Source organism: Ursus americanus, chromosome 9 (genome assembly GCF_024610735.1).
Source record: "Ursus americanus isolate L20-20 chromosome 9, mUrsAme1.1.p, whole genome shotgun sequence".
Classification (NCBI taxonomy): domain Eukaryota; kingdom Metazoa; phylum Chordata; class Mammalia; order Carnivora; family Ursidae; genus Ursus; species Ursus americanus.
The window spans coordinates 33,358,896-33,374,233 of record NC_142135.1 but is presented as its reverse complement, the minus strand read 5'-3'; the positions used below and the strand labels follow the sequence as shown (position 1 = coordinate 33,374,233).

The window sequence follows — 15,338 nt, the reverse complement described above, 5'->3', positions numbered from 1 at the left end:
GGCTAAGTCACTTAATTTTAAGCCACTTCCATTTCTTATAATAAATAAATAAATAAATAAATAAATAAATAAATAAATAAATAAATGTATTCCTTATTCCTTTGGAAGTACTTCTCCCCTGCCATACCTTGAGATCTTCTGGTAACTGCCATCTTTTTCACCCTGGCCTCCTAAGCCACAGGAACTGGTCCAAGAATTAATAGCTTCTCATCCTATCTTGGGGGCAGGGACAGCTTAATAATCATTGATGCATGTTGGATTCAGACCATTCTTTCCTTGGTTAGAGAAAGGAGGAATGGACGAGGGAATCATTTCTTCTACGGCTCAAGTTATGACCATATGAGCCTGGAGTTGCCAGTACCCATGGTCCTAGGAGAAATCTATGTGAGAAAATGAAGCCAAGTCACGTCATGAAGAAGGGAGAGTCAGCATTCCAGTTGTCCCATTTTTCTGGCTCTTCAGTTATACCGAACAGAGAAATTCCATCTTTCTTGTCTAACTTAAAAGCTTAGCTTTTTGTCACTTAAAACCAAGAATCCAGGCCTACACAAGATAAAAAGAGAAGACCTTCATTTAGTTCAAAAAATCAACTGCACAAGTACAAGACAAGAGAGGCCTGATTGTACTCTATCTAAGCGGCTCCTAGAGAAGGTAGTTGGCCACAGGCTTGCCATGAACCAGCAAAGGCATGGACTTGCTAAAAACAAAAACAAAAAACCTGAATGCAATAATTTGGGGCTGCATTAATAAAAGTACAGGTCAGAAGGGAGGTAGGTAGCAGTTTAGTTTACCATTTTGCTTAAACCCCAACTACAGCTTTTTTTCTCTTTTGGGTTTGCAAACAACAACTTGCAAACAAAGTTTCTTGTTGTAAAGTTCTAAGTAGTGCATTGTACAGGAGAGTGAAAAACACACAGCTTGGAGGAAGATAGCCATAAAGGTGAGGAGTCTAGAAAACAACATATTACTAGGAATGATAAAAATGTTAGAGGTTGGCAGGAAAAGACAGAGGGAAAATGAAAAAAAAGTACAAACAAAAGCTACCATTTTTTTTTTTTTACACACCAAGTGCCAAGTACTATGCTAAAGCCCTTTGTATTAGTTATTTAATCTTTCAATAAGCCTGTCATGTAGGTCTTACTATGCCCATTGTACAAAGGAGAAAAGAAAAGTACAGTGAGGTTAAGCAGCTTGCTCAAGGTCACCCACTGAAAAGAGAAGGTCCAGATTCATATCCAAAGATATCTAATGCCCAAGATCCAGCTTCAAGCCCCTCGGCCATATTGCCTCTTCGAACACATCTATAGAATATGTCAGGCTCTGTAGATGGATGAGAGAAACAACGATGTCAGTGCAGACGGCAGAGCTAGGACCAGTGGGTTCCCTTGCCTAGATGTGCATCTTATCCCTTGCCCTGAGTTTCCATGAGGTTTGGTTTGGGCCTTTCTATGCCCCTTTTACTTCTTTGTCTTATGTTACTATTGTCTGAACTTCGTGAACAAAACATTAAGCTTCTTTAGGGCAAGAATTTTTATTCTAAAATCTCGCAGAACACTCAACACAGTGCCTTACACATAGACCTCTGGTTACTTCCTGACAATGTAATAACGGACAATGCCATGGGATGTCTCACAGAGCAGAAAGCTGTCTCGCCACTGGGTTTGCTCAGAGGTGCAGAGATTTCTGCCCTGGGAGGATGTTGGACCAGAGGAACCTCTTAAACACTTTCCTTCCTTGACCACAATGTAGAGGTGAAACATACTCATTGCTATGCATTATATACTATTTTTTAAAACAGAATTTGACATTATTTTAACTTTAAATATGACGATTGTATATTAACACATAAAGAAGTTTTCTTTATCATTCTTGCTTATACTAAAGTTAGGATGCTTTTTATCTGCGATTGGCTGTTTTATTGATTCCTCCTCTTCTCAAGGAAATCAATAGCCTACAATAGAAAAAAAAAGAGAGAAGAGAATGCCTGTGTCTAATTTGAGACGAAAAATTGTATTTTTATTTTTATTTTTATTTTTTTTTTTTTTTAAAGATTTTATTTATTTATGTGACAGAGAGACAGCCAGCGAGAGAGGGAACACAGCAGGGGGAGTGGGAGAGGAAGAAGCAGGCTCCCAGCGGAGGAGCCCGATGTGGGACTCGATCCCGGTATGCCGGGATCACGCCCTGAGCCGAAGGCAGACGCCTTAACGACTGCGCTACCCAGGCGCCCCGAAAAATTGTATTTTTAAAATAAATTTCAAGTTGTAGTCATGAAAGTGGGAATGAACTGTCAAACAAAAACTGGGGTGTTTCATATTATATTTGTGTACCTAGTTACCAAGAAAAGAGTGTTTGCTATTCAAAGAAAGTGAATGAATAGAAAATGAGGGACACTATACTAATACAACATCAAGAATGCTTTAAAAAAAAAAAAGCCAGTCATTGTTCTTTGTACACAAAAACAATGGTTCTTAACAGCATATTGACTCCTGAATCAAATACCCAGCTGCCAGCAGCAGCCCTCGAGTGGGAGAGGATTTAATGCAGAGGGTGTGTGTTGTGACATGCCTCCTGCTTCCCAGGCACTGTAAGGACGCTCTGCCAGCGGAGTTACCTGACTTTCGAGCACTGGGATCCAACACCGACTTACAAATACCACAGTAAAATGATGAACTAAACCTTTTAGTTGTTAGAGAACAATGGTCAGAAAAGCAAGATCAGTATTCTTCCAAAACGATGAGCTGGCATTGCTTAGGGCCTCCCATCAATGCTTCATCTGCCCTCTGGTTGCTTGGATCCGGGGGAGACAGATCAGATTGGGCCAAAACCTGTGTGATCAGACAGCCCCAGAGATTAATGCAGACTTGTGGGGAAGAACATAGGGCAACCAATTCTACAACGGCAGGCCTCATTCTGAGGAGAGAAGCCCTGGGAAAACCCACTTAATATTCTCTCATGTGTGCCACTTTGGGAAATTGCCTGACTAGCTTAGTTCAAGTCCAGCCACACTCTTAAACCAGCATGTGGAATACTAAATCTGTAGGTGAAGAAAGCAAGAGGTGCTAGAATGTGGGTCAAGTATGGAGGCATACAAAGCTCACAGAATTAATAAAATTAACAATGAAAAACATAACTAGAATATCAGCTTTATTGTAATAGACTAATAGCCTTGAAATAGGAGAACAGCCTATATGTTTTTCCTAGGTACATCTGAATTGTAATCTTAAATTTCTGAACAATCTCATGCAAGTTTTTAGTGTACTCATAAATATATTTTTAGAAAACAGATGAAACTTAGGAGTGCTGATTTATTAAAATGGCTATTAAGATCTGGTAGACTAAGTTAAACTATTAGAATTTTTAAAGATATATTTGAAATCATGAGAAAATTCTATGAATCAATATTTCACATCTTAATAGGATTGGAGATTTTTCAAACTATGAAGTATTTTCTTCATGCTTGCCATATTTTCAGCTTTAAAATCAGTACATAAGAACTCCATAGTCCAGGGGGCGCCTCGGTGGCTCAGTTGGTTGATCATCGGACTCTTGATTTTGGCTTGGGTTGTGATCTCAGAGTTGTGGGATTGAGCCCCGTGGTGGGCTTCAGGCTCAGCAGGGAGTCTGCTTAAGATTCTCTCTCCCTCTCTCTCTGCCCCTTATCCTGCTAACATGTGCCCTCTCTCTCTTCTCTCTCAAATAAATAAATACTTAAAAAAAAAAAACCTCTACAGTCCAAATTATAATCATTAAGCTTTTTTTTTTTTTAAGGTTTATTATTTTAGAGAGGAAGGGAGAGAACAAGGCCCTGGGGGTGGGGGTGTTGGGGAGAAGGGCCAAGGGAGAGGGAGAGAAACAGACATCCCCCTGAGCAGGGAGCCCGATGTGGGGTTCGATTCCCAGGACCCTAAGTTCATGACCTGTGCCAAAATCAAGAGTTTAACCGACTGAGCCACCCAGGCACCCCTAATCATTAAGCTTTTAACTTGACCATCTTGTCTCCTGATAAAGTACTGTTTGTTCTTTAATTAGGAATCAGTGCAAGCATAATTTTCCTCTCTGGAAATTTCTGTGACTTTTCCCTCTGGGTAGAATTGGTTTTCGCCTTCTTTGTGCCCCAGTTTTGTCTGTCCCCAGCTCAGTGGATGCAGTATTTATTGACTTGCCCATTTTAGGTGAACTAGCTACAAAAATAAAGAAATGAGTATGAGCGTCTATGAATATAAGTGTTACCTGCTAAAATGTTCATACCTTTGTGTAATCCTTTCCCCTCAAATGTGGGCTGTACTTATTGACTTGTTTCTAATGAACAGAATTTGGCAAAAGGGAGATGGTACTTCTGAGATTAGGTTATAAGAAGACTGGGGCTTCATCTTAAGCACCTTTCCCTCTGTCACTCACCCAAAGAGAAGCCAGCTGCCATATCGTGAGTGCCCTTACAGAGAGGCCCACAGAGTAACATACTGATGACTCCAGCCAACAGCCAGCAGAGACCAGAGGCCACAGAGTGAGCTTGGAAGCAGACCTTCCCCCCTTTCCCCCAAGCGTTGATAAGACTGCAGCCTAAGATCCAGAGGAAGTCAATAAATTGTCAAGTTCCTAGAGCTATCCAATAGCAAAGCCCAAATTCCTGTCTCTTTTCTACCTCTTGATTCAATTCTCTGCTATCTTCTATGTCGTCTGTCTTCTCACTCCATTTCCTCTCTCTTGGATAATTCATCCATTCTTACAGAATTGTTTGACGATACTACTCATATGACTCAAAAATTGATATCACTAGTTTTGTTCTGTCACTAAAGTGCAGCTGTAAATGGCCAACTGCCTTTAGGACATCTTTGTGTTTTTTTTTTTTTTTAAGTTTTATTTATTTAAGTCATCTCTACATCCAATGTGGCGCTCGAACTCACGACCCTGAGATCAAGAGTCGCCTGCTGTACCAACTGAGCCAGCCAGGAGCCCCTAGGACATCTTTTCTAGGACATCCTGTGTCATCTCAAACCCAAGATTTCTTCATCTATAAAATGTGATAGTTGTTCCACATGGCCCGATGTAAAAGTCTCATTTAGCTGTAAGATTCAAACAAATCTAGGTCCCAAACTAAAGTCATCACTGTCTACTCCTTCTCCATCAACTGATCCTATTCCTTTTTTCTCCTAATCAGCCAGTTTCAAAGTATTGAAAAATTTTAATCCCTACTTTTCATCACCTCATCCATATATAAAACAAGTGCTGCTGGTTTTTATTTTGAAATTATCTTCTCCTTCCTTGTCTAATCCTATACCATGTCATGTTTAGATAGAAAAGTCTGTGGCAAGTCCAATTTTTCCAGCCCTTGTTCACTTTGCATGGCTATTTCTCACACTAATCTCCCTTAAATGCTGCTTTCATCTGTCCCTCCACTGGCGAAAACCTATAATGTTTCTTATAAATCATGTCTTGACTCCTCTGGTGGCTTATAAATCTCTCTAGAACTCAGCCCCACCCTTGGGAGATAGCATTCTAATCCCAACCTAAACCTTCAGCTTTAGTCTGGTTGGTTTGCACAACGGCCCTCAAGTAATCTACTTTTTGTCTACTTCTGTGCCGTTGTACTATTATTTTATTGTCTATCCAGATTCTAGCATCCAGTGTCCCAGCTCAAGTCCAACATCTTGTTCAGATCCCAGGAGGCCTGTTCCATTGTTACTAAACTTGACATCACAGGCCTCTCTGGGCCTTTATGGCTGCTAGTCCTCACCAGACCACCCTATTTGCATACTATGTAAGTGCCTAAAAGGTAAATGCCTCCAGTCATCAGTCTTATCCTGTACATTGGACCCCAGACTGCCCTGTGCCTTCCTACATTCATTCCCCTGCTGCTCCCTTCTTTCTCATATCCTTCTGCTGCCTTCTTTGGACCGCCATTTCATGGTGAACAAGCCCTTCCACATCTCTAGACTGTCTCCCATTGCTTGCCTTAATTGAAACCTGGTTATCCTATAAGAACATAGCTTCCCCTGCCTCAGTTTTGAATTGAGGGGTGTTTGCTCTACCAAACTTCATATGCGTCAGGGTCTGGGAGCAGAGTTGGTCTTTTCCCAGCTCCTCAGTACTATTGCCAGACCATTGCTCTGAAAATAAATAAGAGATTAAACCAGCTGGCATGCCCACTCCCTACCCATGCCTGTATCATGTAACACCTTCCTGCCACTCCCATGATAATTAAAAAAAAGAAAAGAAAAAGCCATCTAGTACATTATCTTCTTTTTCCTAAATTCAAGTTCCTATATTACAGCTTTAAGACAATTTTCATTATTCTTTCTCTTTAAAAAAAAGTACTGTAATAGTAAAATTCCTCTATAATCCCATCTATCTCCACTGCACTCCAGTGAAAACCACCATTCGCAGCCTCACATGTATCCTCTGAAACTGCAGTCTCGAATCTCCTTGTGAAGAAGGTGTCTTTGTAGTACCGTTGGAGCACCTTAGCCTCCCAGCATTTTTACTGCTCAGCTCCAGAGACCTTCACCTACCCCAAAGTATAGAGTTCTTTAATCCCAGCGTTCCTCCTTGCCTTCCAGCTGCCTCTTGCCACCCCCATATTTGTTTTTCAGGTATAATTGCCCAATCTTTTTTTTTTCTTTTAATGGACCTGAAATTCACATACCATACAATTAACCATTTTAAATTATACAATTCAGTGGCATTTTGTGTATTCAAAATGCTATATAAATACTACCTGAAGTAATTTACAGATTCAAATGTAATTGCTATCGAAATCTCAGTGGCTTTTTTTTTTTTTCAGAAATAAAAAATAGAATTCCAAAAATTCATATGGAATCTCAAGGGACCCCATATAGCCAGAACAACCTTGAAAAAGAACAAATTTGGAGGACTTACACCTCTTGATTTCAAAACTTACTACAAAGCCATAGTAATCAAAACTGTGTGGTATTGGCATAGGACAGACATATAGATCAATGAAAGAAAATAGCCCAGAAATAAACCCTCAATTATATGATTTTCAAATGATTTTTAAAGGGGTGCCAAGACCATGCAGTGAGGAAAAAATAATCTTTTCAACAAATGGTGCTGGGAAAATGTATATCCACATGCAAAAGAATGAAGATGGACCCTTACTTTACATCATAGACAAAAATTAACTCAAATGGATCAAAGACCTAAATATAAGACCTAAAACTATAAAACTCTTACCAAAGAAATAGGGGAATATCTTCAGGACATTGGATTTGGCAGTGATTTCTTGGATATGACACCAGAGCACAGGCAAAATAGTAAAACAAAAAACAAACAAACAAAAGACTTATTTGACTTTATGAAAATTAAATTCTTTTGTGCACCAAAGGCACCATTAAAAGAACAAAATGGCAACTCACAGAATGGGAGAAAATCTTTGCCAATTATGTACCTGATAAGGGATTAATATCTAGAATATATAGATAATTTTTAAAAGAAGAATGCCATCTTACTATTTTTGTGAGCTCAAAGATAATTAAAATGTAGAAGTTTACTCTTGTCATATATATGTATGTGTGTGTATCATAAAATAGAGGAAAGTATATATAAAGTTCTGTGGTATATGCATACATACAAAGAGAGACTGTAAACTTCATGAGATTTGGGACTGTGGCTGGCATGTATAACGGTTTTTCCTAAAGCCTGGTAAAAGGTCTTGGCCTACAGTAAGTTATATATATATATATATATATATATATATATATATATATATATATATATTTATTTATTTTTTTTTTTTAAAGAGAGGGACAGAGACAGAGAGAGTACACACAACGGGGAGGTGGGGGAAGAGGGAGAGGGAGAGAGAAAATCTCAAGCAGACTTGCAGGGCCTGACACAGGGCTTGATCTCATGACCCTGAGATCACCACCTGAGCCAAAACCAAGAGTCAGATGCTTAACCGACTGAGCCACCCAGGAGCCCCTTCAATATATATTTTTAATGAAATGAATGAAAGAGAGAGAAAAATACTATATTTAATCCTTACATTACCACTGGCATTATTTTTCTATAATTCAGATCTGATCATGCCATTCTTTGCTCAGAATTCTTTTTTTTGTTTTGTTTTGTTTTTGTTTTGTTTTACTGTCTTCTTTTTTATTGTATCAGGTGACTCCACAAAGAGACTATTCTGTTAGTATGGCATCCCCCCACATTAGGGAATGGAGAAAGGGGGAGCATCAGGGACTGGCAGACAGATGGGACATTTTGAGGTCTGAGAAGGATGGGTTTTCAAGTTTGTGGGTTAGGAACACTTTTCTGTAATGTGTTACTCCTGACAGTCTGGTCTCTGTACTTTGCTCAAAATTCTTGCATGACTTCCTGCCCAGTGGCTTCTGAATCAAGTGTGGACTTCGGTTTTTTGGTTTGTTTTGTTTTGTTTTGTTTATTTTGTTTTTGTCTTTTGGTTTTTTAAGATTTTATTTTTAAGTAATCACCACACCCAGCGAGGGGCTTGAACTCACAACCCCCTGATCAAAAGTCTCACACTCTACCGACTGAGCCAGCCAGGCATGCCAAGAATGGACTTGTTACATAGCAGGCAGCCCTCTCTCCATCTGCCCTCTGCCACCCTCTGCCACCCTCTGTACCTCGTCCTCGTACGATACAATGGAGGGAATGGCTTCAGCCTTTGTGCACTTGGTGAAATAGGGACAACAGGTGCAGTCTCAGGATTGCTGAAAGGATTGAATGAGGGAGCGCCTGGAAACGTCCAGCATATGGCCAAGGCAGTCAGTTCCCGGTGGTTTCTTTTCATCCTCCTGCACCCTGCTCTCCAGCCACACTGTAGTTTTTGTCCTTTCAGAGCCACAAGTTAACTTCACTCCCATTTTTTTGCTCATTCTTTTCCCACTACTTCAGTGTGTCGTCCTGATCTCCCACCTCTCTGTAAACGCTAAATGAATTCTTCAAGACATATCTCAAATTTCACTTACTCAGTGAAACCATTCTGCTCCCCCGGGAGATGTAATCCTTTTTTATGCTTCCATATGATTTTGTAAGACAGCTTTTAAGAAACTGTCATAGATTGTCTTATATTACGGTTATTTGTGGACATATCTTGAAGACATTTGTGTCTATCTTCAGAGCCCAACACAATATTTATTAACTTGAGTTGATTTTTTTGACCAGGAAATTTGGGTCTTCAATTTCCTAACTGAAATACATCATAAAATCATTCCAAGTACACTCTACCTATAAATAGTTCCTCTCTTTATGTGATAACATCCAGCCTGGCAATTTAGCACCCTTGCCACCCACAGCTCTCTGGAAGCTGCACAAGATAATGTGAGATAATGTGACTTCTAGAGATGGGTGGTGGTGATAGTGGGGGTGGGGAAGCCCACAGCTGATTGGACCAGGGGTGAGCACACACCTGACCCAGGAAGAACCAATCACTCACTCAGAAATGACTCCCGTGCCTCAGGCTAATTCCCTCATCCCTGAAGAATTTCAGTGTGGATTGCCAGTTGTGGGAGGGTGCTGGAGCTTAGTGGTCATGGTGTAGGTCGGGGATGAGCAGTGGTGTTGTGTCTCTCACAGGATGGACGAGTGGAGGAAGGCAGGCAAGATGGAGGAAAAGCTGAGCTGGCTCAGAATCAGAGAGAGAGAGACACAGGGAAGAGCGACCCTGTTCCCGAGGGCTTCCCAGTTCTCTGGCCAATTTGAATGAAGCCCACCAACACTTTGTTGTCCATTCTTGGATCCTGCAGGATCTGCATATACTTGCAGGAAGTAACCCTTCGTATGTCAGTGGACTGATGTTTCTTGCAGTCACACACATCCTGAATGCAAAAAAGTAATTGTTTTGCTGAAGCAAATGTGTCCAGTAATGTGTCCAGTCGCCTGAATTTATATCTCATCTTTGGCCCTCCCTTACTGGTTAATTATGACTTTGGGCAAATTCTTTGTTCACTCTGTGTCTTGGTGTCTTCAGTAGGTAGAACGCAGTAATTTCCTATAGTACTCTACCACTTACCACTTACGTACTTTCCATACGTTATCTTAAGTGAGTTCTTTTAGGTTTCTTAGAATACAGGCAAAGAAGTTTTACCCACATTTTACCAACTTTCCCGAGATCTCACAATTAAATCCTAGTGAAAATGGGACTCAAACACTAGTTGTCTTCTGACTTTCTACTCAAGTCATCAACAGCTGTACCTCAAAGAATATAAATAATTTCTCAAAAGAATGATAAATTGGAGATTGAATGAATGAATAAACAAATGAAGGAATAAACTCTAAGATTTCTCTCATAAGAATTTTTGTTGAAAGTCATTCAAGTCATCAGAGGTAACAGTGACTCCATATTTATATGAGTCCTGTTTCAAAATATATGGATACCAAGTTTGGTAGTCGGGCCACTAGATGGAAGACCTATGATTGTGATAAAGGGCTCTATTTCTAAAAATATGCATAATATTCCTGCTCGTGGCATGTGCTTCATGAGGATTCCGGTTACCATCTAGAAGTTTAATTTCAAGGCTGTGAAGCTCAAGACCTTACGTAGACCCATGGGCAATCCCTGGTACTTCCCCACTTGAAGATGAGTTGGCTCAAGTCACAAAAATCTTCGAGTACTAAGATGATACCACATGGTTCAGTGCCCCAGACCTTCACACTGTCCTCAAGCCCACTGACCCAGCCTGACCAGGTGCCTCCGCAGGTAGCTCGCTTCCTTTCTTTCCTGCCTCCCAGGGCTGCCTGTGGGGCTGATTTTGCTCCGAGCACGCCGCTCCCTCGTGGCTGGAAGCAGGCTGATCTCCGCAGCTCCTCTGAGCTGTCCTGCACTGTTCCGCGGGCACAGCGCTGCTGAGTCACCACTCTTTCCTCCCAGCTGCTGCCACGAGACCACATGGCTTCTTTCTCAATTCAACCCGAAAGCACAGAGCACGTTATGCAAACTAGGTACCAGCACCAGACCACAACCCCTTTCCTCCCTCCCACCAAAAAGCTCACGGGGGGCTCCTTATGTAATTTAGGGATTGGCCAACACCGTGCTTGCTTCAGCAGCACGTATACTTGAAAAAAAGGAGGAGGGGGAATTGGCCAACACAGCCTGTTGTAATCGCGCCTGTGTGAGAAAGAGGTGGAGGGAAACATCAGGTTAGGGGCTGGTTCTCTGCTGAAAGGGCTGACCCTCAGTTGACCTGGTCAGTACAGCTCCGAGAAAAGCACCAAGTGTGTAGGTTGAAGAGATCATAACATTGGAAGCTCTTTGGCTATGGTGGTGATAGCTACCATTATAGTGGTCTATAATGATGTTAGTGACACTGATGTCTTTACTGTATGCCAGGCCTCATGTTAATTCCTTTACATGCACTGTGTATATAATACATGTAAAGCCTTTAACACAGTACCTGACGCAAAGTAAGTGCTCAATGAATGACTGGTAGACCAGTAATATTATCTTATCCTTAAAACTGCCCCCAAATCTTTGCTAAGCCTTTGCTCTTCCATCAGTCATTTCTTCAGGAAACATCTGCACTATGTTAGGTCCCAGGGACACACAGAAGACTAGGCCCATGCTCTATCAGACATGGGTTCCAATTTAGCTTCACCGCTATCCTTCTCGGTGATGTTGGGCATTCTTAAGCTTTCTGAGCTTAAAATTTATTCAACTGTTAAGTGGGTACAATAAATTCTATGTTATAGGTTACTGATAGGATTTGAAATCCTATCCAGAGAGCTTAGCCAAGCATATTACTCATACAAAGAGAGGCTCCTAATACAATCTTAGCATCATTTAATATAGAACTTTTATATATCATTCTTGAAAAAGAATACTAAGAAAGAATCCCTTTTCAGGCTCACGCAGTAATTAGTAGGACCCGGGATTTGAGCCCTAGGCTTTTTTTAGGCCACACAATGGGCCAATGCAATTCAAAATTTGAAATCAGGATTTCTCTGAGACATCCTGGTGCATCTAGATTCCACATCTCCCCTGGACAGATGAAGTAGCAATATACATGAAAGGGAGGTGTTTAAAAATTGAGGAATCTGACTCAAGCATAAATTCAAATCCTTCAGAAATCTTCAGACACTTGGCATGACGTGAAGTTAGTGCAGCAGCAGCCCTGTTGATGAAAAAGTCAGTATCTGTAGAGCCAAATGAATCGCAATATACCCTCCTGAAAAGCATATTTTTTGTTATTTTTTTTAAAGATTTTATTTATTTATTTGACAGAGAGACAACCAGTGAGAGAGGGAACACAGCAGGGGAGTGGGAGAGGAAGAAGCAGGCTCCCAGTGGAGGAGCCCGATGTGGGACTCGATCCCGAAACGCTGGGATCACGCCCTGAGCCAAAGGCAGACACTTAACGACTGCGCTACCCAGGCGCCCCATATTTTTTGTTATTGATTACCATTCAGAGATATCATTTTTGGAAACTTTGAACAGAATTAGTTTGCAGAGATGAAACCCTTGCTCCCACCCAACACTCCTCCCCCTTTCCGTATCTTGTACTCTGAGAACATTAAAGTCTTCGAATCTGAATGCCTTGCGGTCCCAACAAAGAAACTAAAATCAAAACTGATTTGGGGAAAAGCAGTAACTTTCTGACCTCTTTGTACTCACTCTTAAGGGAATTTTTTATGCTTGTTTATTTTCTTAATGTCTCTTAGTTATGTTTTTTTTTCTTGTTTCAGTCTTATGTATGAAATGTTCCATCTGTGTAATTCATTTTCTGGATTTATTCCCTAGAATTTTGTGTACAAGAATGTTTAGAGCAGTGTTTCTCAGACTTTTTTTCCTCTCCAATCCACAGTAAAAAAATGTATTTTACATTTTAACCTAAATACACACATATTTACATATATATCTAAAACAGAAGTTTCAGGGTGCCTGGGTGGCTCGGCAGGTTAAGCATCAAACTCTTGGTTTCGGCTTGGGTCATGATCTCAAGGTTGTGGGATCAAGCCCCGCATTGGGCTCTGCACTGGAAGTGGAGCCTGCTTGAGATTCTCTCTCTACCCCTCCCCCCACAAAAAAGGTTTCATGAAATAGTATTCATACTATAATATATGCACTATGATTTTAAAAATTCTATTCTTATATATTATGGGGTGCCTGGGTGGCTCAGTCATTAAGTGTCTGCCTTCGGCTCAGGTCATGATCCCAGGTTCCTGGGATTGAGCCCTGCATCAGGCTCCCTGCTCAGTGGGAAGCCTGCTTCTCCCTCTCCCGCTCACCCTGCTTGTGTTCCCTCTCTCGCTGTGTCTCTCTCTGTCAAATAAAATCTTTAAAAAAAATAAAAAAAATGTTTTGGAATGAAAGAAAAGTTTATTAAGCATAAATTGTATATATATATATGTATGCTATCTAGGCCAACTCTATTTTTATAGGCATCTCATGGGCACTCTTATCTCTCCTATTTAAAATAAATAAAATCAGGGGCACCTGTATGGCTCAGTTGGTTAAGAATCCAACTCCTGGTTTTGGCTCAGGCCATGATCTAATGGGTAGTGAGATCAAGACACATGGGTGGGGCTCTGTGCTCAGTGGGAGGTCTGCCTGAGATTCTCTCTGTCCCTCTCCCTCTGCCCCTCCCCCCACTTTCTCTCAAATCAGTCAGTCAATCAATAGAATGAAAAGTAATGGTTTCTGAGCAAAATATATAATTACATTTCTCTCTGGGTTCCTGATTCAAGATCCCTGAGGAAGAAGCAAATAAAGGGCGTTTGAGAATGATCAAATGGTACTTCCTGCCCTACTACCATGGTCTGGCAAGAGCTCACCTGAACTCAGTTCTCATTGGCTCCATTTGATGTTTGCCGAGAGCCTACCATGCGCCAGGCCCTATGCTGGGGGTGAGCCCCAGTTGTCCCATCTCCTGTAGGAGGACATGCAAATTAGGCTACCTCGTCTCAGATCTTTCTTGCTTTCCTTATGCCAGGACCACCTTGGGGAAGACCGTAAGCTGGGAAGAATGCATGTAGGCTCCCGCTCAGGAAGAATCTGGAGTGAATCCCAGGGCTCAGTGCTGCTGCTCAACAGCCGTTGAACCCCAGCCCAGGTAAGCTATCTAAGCATTCCCTTCAGTGTTCTCGAGTGAAAAATGGGATAATAAAAATCCCATCTCATAGAACTTCCTAAGGGTGAAGTGGGGAATGGAGCTGACATCCTGGTCCTGCACCGTGCTGCAAAGCAGATGAACACCGTGGAACACTTTTCCCACTTTTCCTATTTGCTCTGTACCTTTGCCCCTCACCCCCACTTTCTGCAGCTAATGATGTTATTGCCTCTTCCCAAACACCTAGTGTTTCCTCCACCCATTTGATTTATTTGCCTTATTTTCAAAGAACAGGTGACCCTAAGCGAATGTGGAAGGAATCACCTTGTGTGTTTCCCCTGCTAGGCCAAGAAGTCCCCGTACAGGAACCCAACTAACACTGAACTGTAGAGGCGGCCTAGAGAGGGAAAAGTCTATCACAATATGATGGCAGCTCTCTGGGACGTGCAGTTCCAGTCTTCCAGCTTGGCTTGAGTGGGACTACTTTGAGGCTGATTGCATGACTAATAATGGTGATAGCACATAAGTTATTATTTAATGAAAGTCTGTAATAGTTGGGCCTATGCTAAACAGTGTGCACTGATATCTCTATGCCTCACACCCGTCTTGCAAGACTAGATTTTCCCTTTTACAGATGCAGAAATTGAGTTGCAGATTCATTTATTCATTCAGGGAAAAAAATTTTTTTTAAGATTTTATTTATTTGAGAGAGAGAGAGCAGGAGTGAGAGGCAGAGGCAGAGGAAGAAGCAGATTCCCCGCTGAGCAGGGAGCCCGACTCAGGGCTCGATCCCAGGACCCTGAGATCATGATCTCAGCTGAAGGCAGATGCACAGACTGAGCTACCCAGGTGCCCCCAGGGAAAGTTTTTAATGAACGCTTACTATGTGACAAACACGAGATTAGACACTGGGGATAGAAAGCTGAGTAACATGTATTCCTTGCCCTTAGGAAACTGATGGTCTGGTGGAGAATGTGGCAGATCAACAGACAGTTGCATTCTGGAGTCAACCCAGGGAAGGTCAGGAAACTCAGAGGGTGGCACCCGACCAGACTGGGGCTGGCAGGGAAGGTGAGGATGGGAGCCTCAGGTCCTTTTTTAAGCCCAGTTGAATTAAAGTCTCTCCCCTCTTTCATCCTCTTTTCCCCAGCCCTCGTTGCCCCGCCCCCACCAAAGGAACATACCTAGAGTAATACCCTGAAGTCCCATAAGGACTCTTCTGTACCTTGGATTAGCGAATACAAGTGCCCAGGGACCATGTATGTCTTAATGGGAGTCTCCCAGAGAGAACGTGTACTGCAATTAGGA

At 41.7% G+C, this 15,338-nt stretch overlaps 1 long non-coding RNA gene across 1 annotated transcript in view; it reads left to right on the top strand.

The window, feature by feature from the left end:
- The window catches only part of LOC123797818 (uncharacterized), a 36,841-nt gene that overhangs the window by 5,627 nt on the left and 15,876 nt on the right, over positions 1–15,338 (top strand). The window contains exon 2 of the long non-coding RNA XR_006781084.2: positions 13,914–14,033. This is a non-coding gene — a long non-coding RNA (uncharacterized LOC123797818). The remainder of the gene's footprint in view (positions 1–13,913; positions 14,034–15,338) is intronic.